We start from the raw sequence: 19,259 nt of genomic DNA on the forward strand, positions 1-19,259 counted from the left end.
TGTTTATAGTTTTAATGACATATTTTTTAATGTTTATTAGTTTTCTTTGTCAAAACTTTAATGACTTTGTCATCGTAACCAAGTTTTAAAGTCTGCACTCACTGAGTGTTCTTTGCTGCCTGTGTGTTTGTTGTCTGTGGTTAACAGAAGCTAACAGAAGCTAACACCTCTGCAGTCGTGCAGCTTCCTGTTTCAATCACCTGCAGGTGTTGCTCAGAGAGAGCAACAACAAATAACTGCATTAAGTGAACTTCAGTGTTTTTCACAGCTTATCACTGAACTGATTTTACTGCTTCATATTTATGTGACATAAACATTTTAAAGGTATTTATCTCAGTGAGTCTGTGTGTGTTATCATGCAGGTAGTCGTCCAGCTGCAGACTACTCAGCACTGAGGACAGAGGACATCAGCTATGGACGAATCATCATCAAGGAGAACAAAAACAGATCAAAGATGAGAGGTACAGCTGCTCTTCTTTGACTCCTGTCTGCACTGAGCTGAGACTGTCTGACTGACCTAGTTAACAGCCTAGCAGCAGCAGTTTGAGTGACCTGCAGGTGATCCAGGTTACTGAGTAAAGGAGAGAAAGAATTACAGGAATGAAACAGGAATGAGCATCTCCAGCTCCTGTTTTTGAAGGAGCTGTCTGAAGACTGTATGATAGCATTAACAGAGAACAGGATCCTCAAATTATTCCTGATCAGGAGGGTCACTACAAGCTCTGGCTTACTGGCACTGAGCCATCCACCATCCACTCCCTGACAGCAATAAGGCAGCAAATCAGCCTAAATAACTTATTAAACTCACATAGTTTCAGTTCAGTTTTATTTATATCTCACATGAGAGACAAATAACACTGGATGTCATAAGCAGATAAGCTGTAACTAAAACTCAATATTCTGTCCCCTAACTTGTCACACAGCCTCTTAATCAGGATTTGATGGTCAAAAATAAAAAACTGAGGTCTAGTAATACTAATGTTATGCATTAGACTCATTCTAGTATACACACAGACAGATACACCAATTAACCACCACTGACAGGTGAAGTAGCCGACACTGATTATCTCTTCATCACATCACTGTCAGTGGGTGAGATATATTGCCACGTTTCCATTAGTACGTATTCAGCACAGTTCGACTCAACAAGGTTTGTAGGCTTTTCCATTTTTCGTACCCACTCAGGTTCCAGGTGATCCAAAAGAATCCAAAAATGTGATGTCAAAAAACAGCATGCCACTGATTGGCCAAGGTGTGTCGTCACTAGTGGACTCATGACAGCGACTCCTTCACCAGAATCAACCATGCCATTTTTAAAGCCCGACAGCAAGAAACTGGAGGCATGCAAAGCACCGGGAGGCTCTGTTAAATGCCCAGACCGATGGTTTGCAGCTGTAGTTTTGCAACAAGAGAGCCATCTGAAACACACACACTGTACTTATTTTAATATTTAACAATGACAACCTTCATCCATTAAAACATTGTATAGGGGACTTATGAAGATAGCAAACTGGAATTAGTTGTTAGCTAGCCTCGTCTCATGGTATCGCATCCATTGTGTTGTGTTTTGAGTCGCATATAAATTATGTCGAGAGACTACTCCCCGCACTGTTATACTGACTCCACCCACATTGATGTGGTACTCAATTGAAATGGAAACAAAACAAGACCGTGCCGAGTAGAGTCGACCTGTGCTGAGTAGGTACTAATGGAAATGCGGCCTAACAGGGAGAAAGAGAACATTTTGTCCTTAAAGTTGACTCTAGCAGCAGGAAAAATGGGCAACACAAAGACTTGAGTGAGTTGGTCTAAATTGTGATGGCTAGATGACTGGGTCAGAGCATCTCCAGCTCCTGTGGAGTGTTCCTGGTCTGCAGTGGTCAGTATCTATCAAAGGCAGTCCAAGACAGGAACAGTGGTGAACCAGTGACAGGGTCATAGGCAGCTGAGGCTCACTGATGTACGTGTGGTCCAATCCAACAAGGAGCTACTGTAGCTCAAATTTCAAGCTGTTTCTGACAGACAGGTGTCAGAATACACTGTGCATCACAGTTTGTTTGTATGGGGCTGCATTCAGTCTGAGTGCCCATGCTGGCTCCTGGTCAAAAGTACAAGCAATAGACATGTGAGCATCAGACACACAGAGCAATGGAAGGAAGTAGTCTGCGCTGATGAATCATGTTTTCTAATACATCATGTGGATGGTTGGGTGTGTTGAGGCAGTGTGTTCCGCTGGGAAACCTTGGGTCCTGCCATCCAAGTGGATGGCTTTGACATGAATCTCCTGCCTAAGCATATTCGGAGACCATGACACACTTTCATGGAAACTGTATTTCCTGATGGCTGTGGCCTCTTTCAGCAGGACAATGTTCTGCTGCTAACATCCTGATGGAGATACCACAGCACACCTTCAGGGGTCTAGTGGAATCCATGCATCCACAGGATGTTTCTCCTATTTGGTTTTGGCGCACACACAAATTTTTAGCTTGGTGAATGTGCTAATATTAGGCGTATAAAGAGACAGCTCTCATACAATGATTCCTTTTGACTTCATAAAGTTCTGCATGTAAACCACAGCAGCTACTTCCTGTTAACTGTAGTCTGTAACTGTAGTCTGAAGGTGATGAGGCCTCTCACCACAGACAGTTCTGGTTTGGCCAGCGACACGGTTCATGTTGTGAGAACTTGTTTGCTTTGTGCTCTGTGGTGAACTGTGTCAGACTGCACTGACAGAACATGGCAGCGCTGTGGTTGTGCACCTTCCCTGTTCACATCAGCACCCACCAGTTCCTTGTAGTCTATTGTTGTTTCTCAGCAGAGGTGTAAAGAAGTGGAAAAAAACTGACAACCCCGTGCTAGCTGCAAAAGCTAAAACTTAATCTGTGCACAATCAGATTTAAAATGTTTAGCCACAGCTGATGTGTAATAGTCTCTCAGTATTGTTGTACCTGTAGTAATGTGTGTGTGTTTGGTTCTGCAGAGCCTGGTCCAGCTGTGGTGTACTCAGCAGTGAGAACAGAAGACGTCAGTTATGAACAAATAGCCGTCACACCAAAGAGGAAAAGAGGTACAGCTGCTCTTTGACTTTGGACAGAGACGACTGTTTCTGTGCTAAGTTAAGCTAACCACATGATGACTCATACTACTGGTCATCATTTCAAAGATATTTTTTACCATACAGTCGTGCTGTTTAAAGTATAAAACACTATGTGAAGTCACTTATAAATTTCCTGTGCAGTGGAAACTGCCCTGAAGTCTATCAGGCTTCCATTTAAATGGGTCAAACAATATCTCCGGCTCCAGTGGATGTTCATATTAAATATGACCAAAATTTTAAATAATAAATAATGTCTGTAGGGTAGCATGGTGGCACAGTGGTTAGCACTGCTGCCTCACGGTTAGAATACCATCAGGAAGGCCTGGGTTCAATTCCACCTTGGCCCAAGTCTCTCACTGTGTGGAGTTTGCATGTTCTCCCCGTGTCTGTGTGGGCTCCCTCCCAAAGACATGCACTTATTGGGGTTAGGTTAACTGGCCACTCTAAATTGCCCATAAGTGTAAAAGTGAGTGTGAATGGTTGGCTGTCTTTCTGTGCTAGCCCTGCGACAGGCTGGCGACCTGTACAGGGTGCACCCTGTGTTAGCTGGGATAGGCTCCAGCCCCCTCGCGCCCTGAACAGGATGAGCAGAAGTGAATGAATGGATGGAATAATATCTGTACTGATGTGAGTCAGACTGCTCCAAACAGTTTATTACAGTTTTTTGTGCATCTGAATGATGTCATAGAGAACATCATACAGAAAACAGTTTGGTGCTATTTAAATAAACTGAGTATCCTCATTATACTCATCTCAGGCACAAACCCCACCCACTTGAGGGGCAGTCAATCAAAAGACTGTCTCCATGAAGGGGAAGGGCTAATTCACCTTGTGTGAGGCAGAGAATGAGCACAGAGGCTGCACCAAGGTTCAGTATAAGATAAAGGAGGATTATTTATAACTGTGTATCATGCAAAGCCACTCAGACAACATCTCAGCATGTACAGCTCACAGATGCCTGCCTGTGGTGTACCACAAGGTTCAATTTTAGGTCCTTTTTTTTTTTTTTTCTTCTTCTATAGACAATTAACTGGGTTAGTCTTACACACCCACGCCTCACTTCACTGCTGCACCACCACTGTGCACTCTGCTCACTCTCTGAAGCCTCACTGCTCGCCCACCCAGTGATCACAGCAGAGAGAGAGAGAGAGAGGTTTCTGTGCCAGCAGAGCAAAACATTCTTATAATCTATGCGATATTGTCCATAAATGTTTTGCTAGGCCCATCAATCCATTTATTTTCTAAACTGCTTGTCCAGTTCAGGGTCACAGCTGTTATGGTGAGACGTGAGGTACACACTTTCAAAGTGGCTGTTGCAACAAAGTCACAAGTTAAGCAGCAACAAGTTGAAACAGCAAATATTTGACTTTTGAATGTGATTTGATGCAGTTGATCAGCTAATTCTGCTCTGATGGTCCCAGGTTTGAGCTTTGTGAATTTTAATATGAATTTGGGCAGAATGGAAGCTCTGTGACTGTATCTGAACTGGTTCCAGTACAGTGTGAACTGGGACTGTGTGATGCAGAGAGGTGCAGGTTGGAGGTCTTGATTGAACTCCAAAGCTTGTAATCATGTTTCCTGTTGTTTGAACTGTGTGTTTGTGTTCAGCCTTTAAACCAGAGCCAGACGTCGTCTACTCTTCACTGAAGTATCCACCAGTCCAACCACTGACGTCCAGCTGCTGCTCTCTGACTGCTCTCCCAGCACCTCACAGACCATCCATGTGTTAACAAGATTTTAATGTATTTTTTCACATATTTAGGCTCATATGGTTTCTATTTTTAATTCTAGTTTTATAATAGTGTTATTAAATATGTTAATGTTTCATGTCCACAGTAACTTCACTGTTATTTGTTTCAAATATGTGTTACACACCTTGCTCTTGTTGTGACAGCAGCTGTTTACTCTGCAGGTTTAATAAACTTTTGCCTGCATGTGTGTTTCTTGTGTGGTTCTGTGGGTTTCACCAAGATGGCAGATGGAAAATTTGACTTTTTCCGGTTTGGTTGTGGTTAACCGATACGCACATCGTTTCTTTGCAGAAAACAGAAAAACAAGCATTAAACCGCAGCAGCAGGACCTTTTCAGTTTCTGTAAACTGCACCGAAGAGCTTCAGCAACAGAGAGCTTTCACCTGGATGATCTAAGTCACACAGACCCAACCAACAGTAGCTGACAAAACAATGCTCATTTTCAACCTTTAAGAAAAATTTTAGAAAAAAATCCTAATAATCTGAAAATTCTTTGGTAGCAGCTTCTTGAATGTGAATCTTTACATATTATTATTAGTAGTGTTATGTCCCCAACAGAGGTCTAGGGGTGAGGGCAGTAACATAAGGCTGGATGGAAGAACATGAAGAGGCTTTTTAGGGTGGATTAAAGCTTTATTGCCCAGATAACATTAGGGAAGCAAGAATATGACTTCAGGGAGAGCCCTCAACTAGAAAAAGAAAACCCCATCAACTACCTAACTAAATAAAACAAAAACATACAAACCTACACCTCAGCTCCCTGACAATGACACAAACAGGAGAAAAAGTTGGGTCGTCAAAAGAACATGGCAGCTCTCCCCTACCAGCTTCCACAGGGCACTAAAGCCAAAAATCAAAGAAAGATTAACAAACAAGGCAAACAGTTAACCAAAAACATAACATAAGCAAACAGCTACATTTCCAAAGTGCATGGTACACCAATTACCACCCATGGCTAAAGGCCCTGAGGCACAACTGCAGCCAGCTTATGTAGACCCTGCAGGGCAGCGATTGGCTGCAGGTCTCAGTCACACAGTGTCAACACAGTATCTGTTATTGAAAGTCCAAATTTCGTGCCAAAGTTTCAAAGCGCCACCTGTGAAATCAACCCAGTCAGCTGATTCAGTCTGAATGAAGCAGTGAAGTGGTTTGAGCATCATCAGTGACATTAACTGAAGCAAGCTCCGGCCCACTGCTTCACAAGACGTAACCTATCGAGTTTCCAGTGTGTTTCGAAGCCTCAGTGTCAGAGGTAGCATCACTATTTACCTGCCGTCTCCTGCGTTCTGCAATTGGGTCCACACCTCCATACACAGCCACACAGCCCAGTCATGCACTGCTACACCAACAGATGTCAGGACTCTTTTGATGGGGAGGCAATGGTCAGCCACGGGCGCCCGAGGAGACAACGAAGGAGACCAAATAAGCAATAAGGCGAAACTCCGAGGCCATACGAAGAAGTGGCTGCTGAGATCCTTTGTCTCACACATTTCTTATTGCATATGATGTAACAGAGCTGATAAGCTCTGAGTATATGAATCTGGACCTGACTTAGGCTACGTTCACACTGCAGCCTGAAGTGACCCAAATCTGATTTTTTTTTGCCCTCATGCGACCTGTATCCAATCTTTTCAAATGCGACCTGTGTCTGTACGGCCAGGTTGCATTCATCCGACCTGCACGTCATCAATACTCGACAAGTGTCACTATTCTGTGTCCCGATACAAGGATGCGGGAAGGAAAAACGTACTTCTGTAAATACTGCGTACTAGGGCTGCAACGATTCATCGATTAACTCGATTAAATCGATTCTAAAAATGTATCGACACAAATTTACTGTGTCGATGCTTCGTTTAAACTCTGCAGCGCTCAGCTGTCTCGGTGTAAGCGGTGCTCCTCACTAGCATTAGCAGCATTAGTGCTGACGTTTTTTTGTGGGTTTATTGGGGGCTGGCAAACCAACATAGAACTGCATTACCGCCACCTACTGGACTGGAGTGTGAATCACTCACGTATACACAAGCACACATTCTAAAAAGCTCTCCATCGCTGCGATGGATTTCATTTAACACAGAGTGGATCATCACTAGAGTTGCCACCTGTCTCGTAAAATACAGAACCCCGTATGTTACGGGACTCCGTGGAATACGGCTCCGTAACATGCCGTGTTCCGTACTTTACGGGACGGGTGGCAACTGTCGCTGACATGCATTTCCACGCCTCCACTGCTCTCTGTGTGTCTGTGTGTGTTGTGCTCGCTGAGAATTTCAGCTGCTATTTTTGTCTTTACTTCAGCTGTAGCTACCAGAACTGGTTTGCTAGCGAGCGCGGGCCATTAGCACTAGCGATGGTTCGGTACCGGAAGGCCCGCCCCCCAGGACCGAGGGGCTCCTTCAAAATATTTTTTATACTTTAATCCCTTATTAGTGACTAAATATAGACCTGCAGTAGAAACGTATTTTCGAGAATGCTTGTGAATACAAAGCATTACACCATTACTCACACATGCGCCATGGCTCCCGCAGCCACTAGTTTTTCAAAACACTCATAGCAGGCAGCGGTTTTCACTGCGCAAGCGCGAAGAGGCGAAGCTGTGACGGTGAGCTCAAGTAGTGAAAAAGGAAACGTTTTTCCAGCGTCCAAAACAGCAGCTTTTTCTTTTAGTAACAATCATTAAATCTGTGAAACAGCTGGAGGTCCTTCATCAAGCACCTGATCAGCAAGTGTTAAGGTGAAGAAAAGAGAACTTTGTAGCTGCTCCATTCACCGCTGTTTGTTCACATGGCGAGAAACTGCATTACGGAAGTTAAAATATGCAGATAAACTGTTAATAAAAAAAGTATTTCTTATCCGATTACTCGATTAATCGCTGGAATAATCGATAGAATACTCGATTACTAAAATAATCGTTTTATGCAGCCCTACTGCGTACACTCACTACGTGTGACATTATTGCATCCTCTACTGCGCATGCGGGACACTTTTAGGTTTGTCTGCAGTTCACACACAGATCACATCCAAGTCGCATATATTTGGAAATGTGATCGACCATGCCAAAAAAAAAAAATTTAAATCAGAGTTGGGTCACTTCAGGTGAACATAGCCTTAGACAAGTATCAGACTGATTCTGGTTATTGTTTTTAACTTAGTCATGGTTCGCTGTCTGGTCCAGATCGATCTGTAATTTCTGTGAAGTGGCTAATTAAATTTGATAATTGACTCCTTATTCCATTCTTGTGTAATTCCTTTCCGATAAATGAACACGCTGAAACCACAGGAGGAAATAACCTGATGGCCGGTTTGTACATATAGAAATCGGCATTTTTACATATAGATGGTTGGGGGTCCAGACCCGGCATCAGGCTCATCTTTCTGAGCATATTTAACCAGACACTGTACTTCTCAGGTTAGGTAGCCAACAATGCTTGTTGTTGTGCTGTCGGGTTTAACTGGAGGCGGAGAACTGATTCAGTTTGAGGTTTCTTGAACCTTTTCTAAAAACAGAGCCCATCTTGCCTGATGTTCATTGACCCATTTAGCCATCTTCAGTTATGCAAGGTTTTGGTCTGTCCATACTTCAAATGGCTGCTCTTCCCCTCCAACCAATAGCGCTGCTGCTCAAAGGTGATTTTTATAGTCATTAGTTCACAATCTTTGACGTTATAATTGCGGTAACTGGGGAGAGATGGAAGAAAAGGTGAGTGTAGTGAGTGGGAGTGCAACCTTACTGTAATTCCAGATGAATTGATGGTAGAAGTTGCTGAAACCCAGAAAATGCTGATGGTGTTTTTGGGTCGAGAAGATGGGCCAGTCCACCACAGCCTGAACCTTTGCTTGGTCATCACTGTGATCTGCCCATTCACAGTGATGTAACTAAGAGAAGACACTGAATCCACATGGAAGTCACATTTTGCACCTATAGTTTCTTTTCCAGCAGATGCTGGAGGACTTGGCAAAAGTGTCTCTGATGCTCAGACAGGTTTCTGTCCTGTTCTGCTGCAATAAAGACACTCCAATAGCAATGATTCTTCTGTAGCACCCGACCCATGTAGCTAACAGGTAAACAAGATTTAAACACAGGGGTATTGTAGTACGATGGGCAGGGCCCTGGGTTCTTTGATTTACTGGCTTCCATACTAACCTGTATTGATAAGAAAATTTGGTGATTGGTGCCTCCACTTAGCAGAATACAACCCCTTGGCCTTTAATCCTACTAAGAAATGATATTACCTGGTATTGAAACACATTTCTCTGGGTCAAACTCACTAAACAGGGGAAAAAACCTTACACAAAAGAAATAACACATAGACAAAGTTCTTAACCTTAAAAATATAGAATTTAGTAACCAAAAGTTAATATTTGCAAATTTCAAATAAACAAAATAAAAGTACAAAATAATTACTTCAATTAGGGTCTTCAGAACAATTTGCAAATAATTCCCCAAACTCACGCTGCAACAGAATATCTGTCTTTTCAAATAAAATTAAAAGCAGTGCAGGCCTGTGTCGACGCTTGGGTGCGCTGTGGTCAGAAACTTTATGACCCTTTCGCTTGCAACACAAGCAGAAACAAAACAATAAAATAATAATGCGCAGTGAGAACTCACAACCTCCTGAGCAATCAGCAAAGTGGTTAATGTTAGTCGCTGGTAAGCTTGAGGGAATCATTTGTGAGAACAACGAGGAGGTACTGCAAAGATTTCGGCCTCCGACATCAAATCCAAGCAAGATGGCGACTCCTGGATATTTCTATGCTCCGTCACGTAGCAAGGTGGAAAAAAAACCCAAGGACTCCTGGTCCTACACGTTAGCGAGCATATAAAATATCTTAGTCTAGCTTTATAATCGCTCTCATTTAAACTACTAACAGCATCGGCACACATTAACAAACTTAGCAACTTACACAGCTACTATATTATACATGTGCGACACGGCTAGCAAGCTAATATGCTATCCGCGATTAGCATCTCCATTTTAACATACTGAATCTGACAGAAACAGTTCAACACAACTCTCAAAGGAATATTTACCTTCGGATGTTTCAAAGTAGTTAACACAGAATGGCAAACTCTGCATTCACCACGATGCATTCACACTCCGATACGAACAGCGGTCAACAGACACGTTTGATGTACGTCTGTGGCATCTCTGTACCTCTCGCGAACCTGCCCTCTAATAGGTCTACTTCACATCCCACCCCCACAATCCCTTGATTGGTTACATAGGTCACAAACAACCAGTACAAATAAAGACAAGTCCAGACTGACATTCTGATGCTCAGTGAGGATAGGTTGTACACAGTGCAAAATGCTTTAAAGTGCAGAAAAACAAATTAAAGGGACATACTGCTTTATTAACAGACAAAATTATTTTGTCAGCTATTGTTTTAACATAACTCATTCATGAACTTTATAAAACCTGTACATGAACTATTAGTTATTTGAACATTTTAAAACTAGTTACTCAGGCCCATAATCATTATGGACTGGGCTACACTTCTATCCCGGGGACTGAGTTGCACCCCACTCCGTAGCCCTCCTGTTCACTTTTACCTGAAACTCCAGAGGCTCCTCCTCCAAAAGGCAACACTTCCTGACACAGTGAACTGGAGTCTTGCAGTCATCTGCATTCCTGCATTTGGTCATTCACTCAAATACACACTGAAATCAGGGAATCAAGGGGAACAGGTAAGTCTTTTGCAGCTAATTCACGCTTCAGTTCATCACATCAGAAGGATAGCTGTCAGTGCCTTCACTTCCTCAACTCAATAAACTCTACAATAAACTTCAGCATCAGTGCAGTAGATTAACAACACCTACATGTGGTTTATAACATCAGAACGCAGCGAATGTTTGCACAAAAGAGGACTCGGCAGGGCTGAACTGGTTAGTCACAATCGTTGTGGGCTCCTTGGACCCGACAAGTAACTACATTTCTCCAGAGTTGTAGGTCACTGTGTAGGCTCAGATTGGTTTTTGTAGCCTAACCTTGTGCGCTTCTCAGGTGTATTTTGATGTTGGTGTTTTTTTTTCCTCTTGAGAATTGCTCTGCATATGTTTTCATCATCCACAACATACAGTAACACTCCCTTCTATCTGTGCTATTGTACTCAAACAACCCCCATGTGGGGTTTGATACGGTGCACTGATGTGGTATGGTGGTGACCAGTCCAGTCAGTGTGAGGACCTGTGGTTGATGAGCTTACTTTAGTGACGCTGAATCTGTTCTAAGCTTGTTGCAGCTTACTGTGGCTGCTGTCCGTGGTGCTGATCAAATGTGGACTGATTTATTGATATTACTGATTGTTGGTTTATATTTTTGCACCGTGTGTGTGTGTGTGTGTGTGTGTGTGTGTGTGTGTGTGTGTGTGTGTGTGTGTGTGTGTGTGTGTGTGTGTGTGAGAGAGAGAGAGAGACAGAGAGAGAGATTCTGTGTTTGCTCATGTACAATATGGCAGTAAAGGCCCAAACAAATATCTGCTGTGGGCCCATCACAGAGTCGTTACACCTGTGAAGTGAAATAACATAAACAGAAAATTGAAAAGGCCCATATTAAAGAAAATGTGGTATCTATGAGATGAGAAGACAATAACAGTTGTGTTATTTTGTGGTGATCGTTGTCATTTTAAATAAAGTTTTACATTTTGGGGATTATTTAGTAATAATAATAAAAAAACATTTTCCTGCCTGTGCTTCTTCAGTTCATATCAGAAGTATTACAGCCTTTTGGTGACCCTGATGAAGGTCAACATATGTTAGTCAAGTATAAATTTGTTTTACATATTGCAAGTGTTGCTGGAGCTTGAACCTCTTCATAAATATTACAGCCAGATGAGGAAGTCCAGCTGAAGCCCACACAGTCAGTTCTATTCTCATTTATTTCATGAGAACTCTGAGCACATACTTAAGGGAAGCTAATCTATAGTTAAATTAAAAAAAACAAAAAAAAACAGAGCGATCATATTAAAAACTGAACAACTTAATTTTTGTTTATTTATTTATTTATGATTGCTGGGATCCATGTAGTATGTATGTATGAAGCTCAAACTTCTCCCTCTAGTGGCCATAAACACAAAGATGTGTTCCACTTTGTCATCAGTGTCTCTAAGTGCAATGTTCCAGTTTGACCTCATGATGGCGATGGCTGAGCGTACACAGGAATAATAAATGCTGGTCACAACGTGATCAGGGACCTAAGAAAGCTAAGATCTACTATTAAACACTCACTGAAATCAATAAACAACAGCAATTAATTGTATGTCTTAATTTTTAAACTGGTACATGCCCATACTAAAGAACAGTTTGGCCCGTTCCTGCTGTTGGCCATGATGTAAGATTCTTTATTTATTTATTTTTTTTAAGAGGTTGTAGAAGTATAATTGAATAAAAGCTCTATGGTAGGTGACTGCCAGCTCAACGTTTGTGGCTACAAATATGAGATTAATGCCACAAAATGAAAAAGATGGTCTGGGTGCAGAAAAAATGTAATTTTTTCCCCCATTGCTACATTGTTGCTAGACAACATTATGACATTGTTGTACTGCATATAGATAAGAACCTTCAGGAGCCCAAGATGTACCTGTGTTCCAGATGTGTTTACTCAGCTCCTGGCAAGGAAACAGACACACACACAAGTAGAGCCTCAGCCTTCCACCAGGGGACGCTGCAGCAATCTCAGCACTCCCTCCCTGCCCCTCATTACAGATGTGTTTACTGACTGTTTGATGACCACGCAGTTTTTATTCCACTCCCTGCCAGCACAGCGAAACAAGGTCAAAATTTATCGGTTCCTCTTGGTGCCTCCTCTCGTCTCTCCTGCTGAGTTTAATCACTTTTGTTCTGCCTTCATTTCAGCAGCTTTAAGAACAACCAACAAAAGTCAGGGACTGGGTGTGGAAGAGGTCAGTGAGGGACGGTGAAAATCAGAGGCTGTTAATGTCACTGTCATCGACTCAATATCAGGAAGAAAGTGGTCCAAGGAAGCTAATCTGTGTGTGTGTGTGTGTGTGTGTGTGTGTGTGTGTGTGTGTGTGTGTGTGTGTGTGTGTGTGTGTGTGTGTGTGTGTGTGTGTGTGTGTGTGTGCTATGTCCGTGTTTACGATGAACTGATGATTCAAAACATTTTAGAAATTGAAACGTTTAAGTCAGCCGCTCTGCTGTAATACCCCAGGGTTACCAGCAGATGGCAGCAGACTCAACATGTGTATCAAAGCGACTGACAGTTTTCAGATTCAGCAGTTAATTTTTTAATTTTGGTTTTGCAGTTCTTTTATTAAAATTTATTTATTTATTCATTTTATATAGTATTGTTTTACGAATATAACCTTATGAAAAGAACAGAGAGAAAAATTAAGTGTTGAATGTCTGATTGGTGGAGCTTCAGTGAGGAGCAGACGAGCTGGGGCTCTAGAAACTGTGAACACACAAACACACACACAGTTCAGCAGGAGGAAAACAAGCAGCTGTGCACAAACCAAACCTGTCTCTGACAAATTACAACAAAAATACTTACATGTATTGCAACAAATAAAAATCAATAAAACTAGCAGTTTACTGACTGTTTTTTTTTTTTTAGGACAGGTTTATATTAAATAAATGTTTTTATTTCTAAACTTGCTTCACTGAACAATGTCAAAGGTTACTGGATGGCAAGAAGCTGTACCTCCGGGCCCGTTATGATCTCACTGCAACTGGATCGAGGTAGATGCAGGATTAGAAGTGGATGTAGGTGTAGGTGTGGATGTAGGTGGAGGTGTGGTGGTGTGTCTCTCTAAAATAAAGCAAACACAGTCATTAAGTTATGGTCACATTGTGAATGTTGAAACCTGCAGAAACACAGACAGGTGAGTGTGTCACCTGTGACAGTGATCCAGCTGGATGGAGACTCTCCATGACCGCTGATGTCACACTTGTAGAGGCCTTCATCAGACCTGGAAACATGCTGGATGGTCATGTGACCTGCAGGCTGCTTCCTGATGAGGGAGCCATCTTTATAGAAAGCAGCTGGGAGGTTGGAGGGAGTGGTCTTTGTTTGACAGAGCAGAGTGACGTCATCTCCCTCCATCACAGGGAGGACAGGACTCTGCAGGATCACTGATCCACCTCAACACAGAGACAAACTACAGCATTTCATCCATTTACACACAGCTTCATCAACACTAACTCCACACACTCAGCTTACCAGAGACTGTGAGATTAACCATGTTACTGATGGCACCCTCTCTGGACTCACACCAGTAAACTCCACTGTCATGATGCATCATCATACTGATATTACAGGAAGAACCAGCACCTTCTCCCCAAGTACCTCCACACTGAGTCCTCTGTCGGTTGCTTGTGTTCCTCCTCAGAGTCCATCCAGCAGAGCTGTCGTCCTCCTCACAGCTCAGAGACACAAAGTCTAATTCAAAGAACTGAGAGCTGCTGGGACTCACAGTCAGACGAGCTGTGAGGGTTACAATGAAAAACTGATGAGTGAAAACAGCTAAAATCTGACCTTTTCTGTCACATATGCTAAAACCACCTTGTAAAGTTGAAGTCAGAGAGCAGATGAGGAAGCAGCAGAAGAGCCACATTTCTGGAAGAGAAGGAATCTGTCTGCACGATGAAGGAGGAAGACGAGCTTCTGTCAGAGTCAGCTGCTGGCGCTCTGCACCCATTATAGACAGCAGCTGTGTGGGAGGCGCCACCTTAATAGGAACACCTCTTTTACCCAGTCAAACACAGGCCTGAGGTCAGCTGGTGTCTCAGGTCTGTGGTTAGGACGTGATGTAACGTGAGCGGTGTTGATGTCAGGAACAGTGAGGTTTTTGTAAATGTATGAATAAACAACCAGAGTACAGCAACCCTGACCTCTCAGTGCTCCACACAACACAAACACCAAAAAAATCCTCAGCAGTCTGAATAAACAGTGTGACAGCACCATCAGGTGCAGCAGCAGCACCATCAGGTGCAGCAGCGGCATCTTCATCCTCCAGGTTCCTGCTGTGAGGACGAAGACGCTCAGACCTGAAACCACTCAGCTGAATATTTTCTCCTTTCTGAGCTTTGCTGACTCATCATTATTCTGTGGTTATGTGTGCAGATTCTAAAATGAACAGAGCAGTCAGTACACACCTCTCTGCCTGAGCTGCACACACAGCAAGGTTTAAACTGCTGATCCTGGTGCATTTTAAGATTCATTCACGTTTCCTGACACTATATTACAAACATGCTTTTCTGCACACACGCTGCCCTCGTGGTCTGAGGTCTGATCATGTGGTGTCAGTGTGCACTTTGAAAGGTCGTCTGAGCACAAAGCCCTGCTGGTCAGCGCTCCTGGATTGTTTGTCTCGGTGGGAGTCTGAACTGCGTCTGTGGAGAAGAGTCTCCGCCCACCTTAAAAAACAGAAATCAGTCACTGAGAGCATCAGTCAGATTCAGAGTAAAGGTGTAGATTCACCTTTTGTGTTTGTGTTTGCTTGTTTGTGTCTCTCTCTCTGTCTTTGCTACAGCTCAGTGACTTTGTCTTTCTTACATCCACTTCCTGTTTTAGTTTGGTAATTGTACGCCTGTTCTACCTCACCTTTCTCTTCCTTCTGATCCCACCTGTGTCATCTTTCCCTCTGTTGGGATTCTTTGGTCGTGTCCTCTTTGCTTTCACACATCTGATTTTATTCCCCTTAGACAGTTTAAACAGTTTATTAGACACAGTAAAAGAATAGAATAGAATGCCTTTATTGTCATTATACAGGATGCACAATGAGACTGGACAAGGAGAGGAACTAAAAAACAGCTTCCTGGGGGTTCTCAGTAGACACTCCAAATCCTCATCGACATAGAAAGAGGTGCGGATCGTGGATGGAGGGGCAGGTCTAGGCAGAGGGAAAAGAGGGGTAAGTAGTTTGTTGGAGAGAGTGAGCATTTGTACACAACCAGGGGAGTGGGGAGGGTGTGGAAGGAGCAGCTTACGTGATGAGGATGGTGGGGAAAATCCAGAGGGGGAGGTTGGTTGCTGTGATGGCTCCGAGGCTTTTCCAGGAGGGCGGGTAGACTGAAGCTGAGGTGAATTTCAATAGTGAGCGAGGGGATAACCAGACCGAGAGGCCGGGATGCAGATCACCAGATTCCTTTGAACAACAACTTCTCAGCATCTAGTGGCAGTTTGATGATGATGTCATCATCAAGAGGGGCGAAGTGTTAAAGTATTGCAGCACATGAAGAAAATGTGTTTTACTCATAACTGTGCACGTTACATATGCTGAGTGTACTCTGGAATAACTACATTCTTCTTCAGCAAAATCATCTTTATCACAGTCAGTCAGCTGTTTCATTAAGAACAGCACAAACTCAACATTTCAGCATCAAACTATATGGGCCTCACTGATGAGCTGCTTGTACCTACAGAGGATTTACAGTCCAACAGCTCCTTCTAGTGGTCATATATATATATAAAGCATGGAGGATGGTGTTAATCTAAAATGGGAGTCAATCAGATTAGTTCAAAACACTCCTTCAGAAAGAAATATTTTAAGGAAAAAAAAGACATGCAGTGTTTTATGGTTAGTGTATTAAGCAGGTTTTTCACTTGTGTTTTTAAGCAAAAAGAAAAAGCGAGCACCCCCCCCCCCCCCCCCCCCCCACACACACACACACACACACACACACACACACACCACTGCCTCTGCACCAATAGTAAAGCTGGTGCTCAGAGGAAGAGGGCGGGGCTTTATTTGGTGTCAGTGAGAGAAATGAAAAAAAGCTCAAATGAGTGAGAAGGACGATGAAGGAAACATCTGTGCTGTGTCTGCTCTGTAAGTAGAATCTCTGTGTTTGTTTGAATTATTGACCTTTGACTGTCTGCTCTCCTGATAACTGATGATGGAGGAGAAGACATGAAAAACTAATCAGGCTGAATTCAAGTTCAAACACCATGAGGACCAACTGCAGGTCTGAACTGACTCTTTATCTTTGCTCAGGAGTCCAGAAAACACAGCAGGCAGTGAATTAGTGTTGTAGTACTCGAGACTGCTTTTTGATGGTTTCAGTCTTGTCATGGTCTCAGACATCGTGGGCTTGGGATTTTATTTCAGGACCAGTCAAGACCACAACTGTGGAAATATCACTAAATTGCCAGAATGTTGCCCAATTTATTTGTTAACATCTTTGCTTTTATTGGATGTAAAGCGTACTGATTCAGATCCAACAAAGATTGTGCTCCTCTGCCCTTTCCCAGGAGTGCACTCAACAGACCCCAGGCTAGGTTGCTGCTATTATCGCTGCTTGCACATGTATCATTTCACCACAATTTGCAATTTACCACAGAACACAGGTACTTGCATTCACAGTGTTTACGTTTGATTTCGGTACAGTTGTGTGTGCACTTGATTTTGCAGCTACAGAAATCGAAATGACAATCGGCATGAACGTGAGGAGAAGTAAGAGGAACTGTTGGGTCGTGGAGCGGCTCTCTCCCGCTGCCTCTCTTATCAGGTGGAGGGGAGACCAATGGAAACAAAAGCACCTCGGTAATAACTTCACTCCTTACAAAAACTCACTGGAGATGAGCAGGTTTCGTTTTCAGGATTTTATTGAAGCCCAAAGTTGAACAAAATACAGGAAAGCAAAAAAGTTAAACAAAGTACAAGAAAGCAATTAGCTTCTCCCGGGAGTCAAGCGCCTTGAAGCCGTTACACGGAGATAAGGAAGACCAGAGAAAAGAGCTTATCACCAAAATTTCGCCTGGCCTTATATAGCCCAATCTCACACCTCCTCCAGCTGTTATCAGGCGGAGGGGACATAGTAAGATGCTCCTTAAGCAACAGTTCTATGAATTGTTCTCGGGGGCTAGCAAGACACCCGACTTTCCCACGGCCCGAAGTCCAGGTGTGCCTCTACCCCTCCCTTCCAGGACTCACTCCGGCTACTCGCCCTCCCCTCGGGAGAAGCTGGGTCAAAAGTGCACTGTGTAAAAGGTGAAGCTCCTCACAAAGGTGGGGCTAGCATTACTTAATGGAAAAATCCCAGGTCGCAGAGCAGGCCTCAGCATTTTTACCTGTCTACAGCATGCAGAGCTTCAGTGTGTGAGTGACAATATAGGTGACAAATAATACATAATGTGACCATTAATTAGAGTGTGTGATTAATATATATAGAACAATACATGATATAAAAATATTGATAGAAAATACTGATGTCATCAAGATAAAAATACACGACAGAACCATGAAGATCAAATGAAAATTTCAGGATTCAGGACTAAGATTATAAAGGCTAATCCACTGCGGTGTGGAGATTTTCTCTAAACACAAACTGGGAAAAACACTTTACCCTGAATGACATTAAAATGCTGACCTTTGCATGGAGATCTGGGTGACTGGTTTGCAGATGCTGTTTAAGATTTGTCGTGTTTTTACCCAAGATAGTCGCCCCACATGGTTTACACATCGTTTTGTTTGTCACAACGTCAAAGGACAAATGTGTCCATACATCGGCTCTTCTCTTTCTCCCTGCTGACATTGGTTACATAACTTAGTTCTATCGGAAGGAACGACCAATCACAGGCTAGTTTGGTCTTCCCGGGCTTAGAGCAAATTTGTGTAACTGTGTATTTGATTGGATGTTTTCCTAACTTGTCCCGCCCTGTCACAAAATTAAATCAGTTCTGATTGGATGTCGTCCCAGCCAAGCATTTTCGTCTGGTTTTCATTCGTTGACGAAAGTGTCAATTAATTTTGTCATTGTTTTTATTATTTTAGGTAGTTTTTATTTAGTTATCGTGTCTTTTTCGTCATGAAAAAAGGGTCGTCAGCGAAAACTATGATGAAAATAGTTCGTCAACGAAATTAACTCTCACTGCACGAAAAGAAGCATATTCGTCCCCGTATACTGACGCGGGCGCCGCTAGTAAACGGCAGCTTTCGTCAGCATACGGGGCAGCGCATATTCCTTCGCCTGAGACGGATATGGTCATTTAAGTACCACCAGAAGCAGCGGGGGGGTAAAGGTACGGAGGGAGCCGGCAGGCGTTAACTACTTTACATATGAATAGCAGCGCTGCAAGCCGAAGCAGCGGCAAGAGACCCACGTGGCTTCTCTGTCATTGGATGAAAAAAATGCCATCACAATTCAGTATTCACATGTGATTGGCTGGTAGATCTGTCCCCCCATTGGCCTTTATAAAGACAGGCCTGGGTAAGCCCCTCCCTAATAAATAATAACCCGGTAATAAAAATTATTTTTAATTATTATTTCTGTGATATACCTTGTATGTTATGTTGTATTCATGCCATGCTAATAACCTCAACTAAAAGGAATTCAATTAAGAGAAACAAATTGTGAGGCACAAGTTTGAATTTCTTTTTTTTTTATTTACAAAGCAATATTGATTTTATTGAGTGCATGTACAGCATGAGTCTTTTTCCAACAATCACAA

The 19,259-nt window shown here is 42.9% G+C and overlaps 1 long non-coding RNA gene across 1 annotated transcript; it reads left to right on the forward strand.

The window, feature by feature from the left end:
* The first annotated feature begins 379 nt into the window (after positions 1-379).
* Positions 380-4,968, forward strand: LOC115777905 (uncharacterized). Its single transcript, XR_004019705.1, has 3 exons — positions 380-461; positions 2,981-3,067; positions 4,706-4,968. It is a non-coding gene; the product is annotated as an uncharacterized LOC115777905 (long non-coding RNA).
* Positions 4,969-19,259: the final 14,291 nt, after the last annotated feature.

Source organism: Archocentrus centrarchus, unplaced genomic scaffold (assembly GCF_007364275.1).
Source record: "Archocentrus centrarchus isolate MPI-CPG fArcCen1 unplaced genomic scaffold, fArcCen1 scaffold_84_ctg1, whole genome shotgun sequence".
Taxonomy (NCBI): Eukaryota; Metazoa; Chordata; class Actinopteri; order Cichliformes; family Cichlidae; genus Archocentrus; species Archocentrus centrarchus.